Source organism: Notamacropus eugenii, chromosome 4 (assembly GCF_028372415.1).
Source record: "Notamacropus eugenii isolate mMacEug1 chromosome 4, mMacEug1.pri_v2, whole genome shotgun sequence".
Lineage (NCBI taxonomy): Eukaryota > Metazoa > Chordata > Mammalia > Diprotodontia > Macropodidae > Notamacropus > Notamacropus eugenii.
In genome coordinates, this window is record NC_092875.1 from 30,076,305 (window position 1) to 30,080,299 (window position 3,995).

The window sequence follows — 3,995 nt, forward strand, 5'->3', positions numbered from 1 at the left end:
CAATGCCACTTAAAAGTAATTACCTTTATTAGTAGGAACACTTCTTTAATAAATCAATCTGAAACAAGTATGAACAGGACCTGTACACCTCCTTAAATCAGTCAAAGCCTTTACAGAAACTTAGCAGCACCCTAAAGAACTTGCATGAAAGTATGTGTGTACATATGTATGTGTGTGTACGTATGTGTGTGCATGTGTACTCATGTGGTGGAAGAGGGTAGTAGAACCAGGTAGAAATGACCACGGATAAAAGCACAGAGGAAAAGACAATGGTCATGCAGAACTGAGCTAAGAACTGGTAGTTCTGGGGCAATTAACCAAAGAAGGAGAAGGGAGGACTGAGTTTTGACAGAGAAGGGTTCTATTAAGGAAGACTATCAGCACTTCAAGATTAGTGGAGCAGAAGGCTAAAGTAGATGTTACCCTCATATTGATATTTCCTTCAAATACTGAGGAAAAAGGTTTGCTTTCTCCTCATCTTTCCCTCCTGGGTTCTCTCCACTGACACTGTTATATAATCTGTAGTTTCATTACCCAAACATTTCTAGCAACTTGAATTTTTCCTCAACTACCAAAAGGCCTGGGGTTAACTAGAGACCAACATAGATATAGACTTAGATAGAGATTTGAACTTTTCTTAAATATTAAGAATTTTCTTAACTGGGGGCTCAAAACAATTGTGTTGTATTTGTCACTTTTCATTTGAAATAAACTCCCCAAATCATAGAAACAGGAACCATGTGAACTTTAGGATCCAATATAATGTTTTGTTGGCTAAAAATGACCTAATTAGCCTAACACAGTCAACAATCATTAACCTGAACAACAAACATTTATTTGAGCCTGATTTTCTTCACCTGAAAAATAGGGTCAGTGATGACTGTTCTATCTACTCCACAGGTCTATTGTGAAGATATTTTTTAAAAAATAGTGTCATAGAAGTAGTAAAGAGTGGTGGATTCAATTCAGAATTTTTAGAAAGGCTTGGGCTTGAAGATATGGGTTCCTCTGAAACTCACTAGGTGTCTAACTCTTATAAAGTCACTTAACCTCTATGAGCCTCAACTATCTCATCTGTAAAATGGGGACAATAGCACCTGTAGTATGGGCTGTAATGACATAAATTTTGCAAAGCACTTTGCAAAATATAAAGCAAAAGGAGAAGCAGATAGACAATTGGCCACAAAGCCAGGAAAACCTGGATTTAGGTCCTGTTTATCTCACCTCTTTGGCTGCATGTCTTTATGCAAATGATTTAATCTCTTGACACTCCAGGAAACTATCCAAGACCAGACATTTCAGAGAAAGAACCAACCTGCATTCATAAATGGAGTTTCTCCATCTGGGAGTGCCCTCTCTCAAGGAAATTACAGGTCAAATTCCTGTTTCTATATTCTTGTCTAATATATATTATGTTTACAAGGCACTATGATATACATTGGGGATACAGTGACAAAAATGAAATAGTTTCTGACCTCAAGAAATTACATGAAGTAATTCCAGAGGACAGGGTGGGTAGAGCGTACCCAACATTGTGTATTGTGGGAGGATTCAGGAAAGGATTTGAGATGAGACCTATGTTTTGAAGGAATTCATGGATTCCAAGAGGAGGTATATGCACATAAGAGGAATGTGAACTTTCCAGGGTTGAAGGACAGCTTATGCAAAAGCACAGAGCTAGAATTCTTTGTCTGGGGAATTGTTCCTAATGTCACATGGTTGGCAGATTGTTGTGTTTGTCCTTCATTTTGAAAAATTTATTTATATTTAGTTTTCAACATTCATTTCCACAAGATTTTGAGTTCCAAAATTTCTCCCCATTTCTCCTCTTCCCCACCCCGAGACACCATGCATTTTGATTACCCCTTCCCCCAATCTGCCCTCTCTTCTGTCACACTCCTCCCTTCCCTTATCTCCATTTTCTCTATTTTTTTTGTAGGGCAAGATAGATTTCTATGCCCCATTACCTGTATTTCTTGCATGCAATTTCCTAATTGCATGCAAAAACAACTCTCAATATTCGTTCATAAAACTTTGAGTTCCAACTTCTCTCCCTTCCTCCCTCCCCCACCCATCTCCACTGAGAAGGCAAGCAATTCAATATAGACTGTACTTGTGTAGTTATGCAAAAGACTTCCATAATAGTCATGTTGTAAAAGACTAACTATATTTCCCTCCATCCTAACCTGCCCCCCATTTATTCTGTTCTCTCTTTTGACGTTGTCCCTCCCCAAAACTGTTTACTTCTAATTACTACCTCCTCCCATTTACCCTCCCTTCTATCATCTCCCCCACACTTCTTATCCCCTTCTCCCCTACTTTCCTGTAGTGTAAGATAGATTTTCATACCAAATTGAGTGTACATGTTGTTCCCTCCGTAAAACAAATGTGATGAGAGTAAGTTTCACTTTTTCCCTCTCACCTCCCCCCTTTTCCTTTTCATAGAAAAAGCCTTTTCTAACCTCTTTTATGAGAGATAATTAGCCCCATTTCATTTCTCCCTTTCTCCTCCCAATATATTCCACTCTCACCCCTTAATTTTAATTTTTTTTAGATATCATCCCTTCTTATTCAATGCACCCTGTGCCTTCTGTCTATATGTATATAATCTCTCCAATTATACTGAGAAAAGTTTCAAGACTTACAAATGTTATCCTTCCATGTAGGAACGTAAACAGTTCAATTTTAGTAAGTCCCTTATGATTTCTCTTTCTTGTTTACCTTTTCATGCTTCTTTTGATTCTTGTGTTTGAAAGCCAAATTTTCTATTCAGCTCTGGTCTTTTCATGTATAATGCTTGAAAGTCCTCTATTTCATTGAATGACCACTTTTCTCCCTGAAGTATTATACTCAGTTTTGCTGGGTAGGTGATTCTTGGTTTTAATCCTAGTTCTTTTGACTTCTGAAATATCATATTCCAGACCCTTCAATCCCTTAATGTAGAAGCTGCTAGATCTTGTGTTATCCTGATTGGATGTTCACAATACTTAAAATGTTTCTTTCTGGCTGCTTGCAATATTTTCTCCTTGACCTAGGAACTCTGGAATTTGGATACAATATTACTAGGAGTTTTTCTTTTCAGATCTCTTTAAGGAGTTGATTGGTGGATTCTTTCAATATTTATTTTACCCTCTGCTTCTAGAATATCAGGGTAATTTTCCTTGATAATTTCATGAAAGATGATGTCTAGGATCTTTTTTTGATCAGGCTTTCAGGTAGTCCCATAATTTTTAAATTTTCTCTCCTGGATCTGTTTTCCAGGTCAGTTGTTTTTCCAGTGAGATATTTCACATTGTCTTCTAGTTTTTCATTCTTTTAGTTTTGTTTTGTAATTTTTTGGTTTCCCATAAAGTCATTAGCTTCCATCAGCTCCATTTCTAATTTTTAAAGAACTATTTTCTTCAGTGAACTTTTGAACCTCCTTTTCCATTTAACTAATTCTGCTTTTTAAAGCATACTTCTCCTCGTTGACTTTTTGGACCTCTTTTGCCATTTGAGTCAGTCTAATTTTAAAGCTCTTATTTTATTCAGCATATTTTTGGGTCTCCTTTAGCAAGCTGTTGACTCACTTTTCATGATTTTCTTGCATTGCTCTCATTTCTCTTCCCAATTTTTCCTCCACCTCTCTTACTTGATTTTCAAAATCTCCTTTGAGCTCTTCCATGGCCTGAGACTATTGCACATTTTTCGGAGGTTTTTGATGTAGAAGCCTTGACTTTTATATCTTCCTCTGATGGTATGTTTTGTTCTTCCTCATTAGAAAGGATGGAAGAAAATATCTGTCCACTGTGAAAGTAACCTTCTATAGGCTTATTTTTGTCCTGTTTTTGGGCATTTTCCCAAACCAGTTACTTGGCTTGTGTGTCCTTTGTCAAGTGGAAGGGCACTATAAGTCGGGACCTGTAAGTTCTCAGTTTCTCCAAGGTGGCACAATCAAGAGAGAGGAGTTTCCTCCTCTCCTGGCCTGTGCCCTGGTCTAGGAGCAACCATAAATA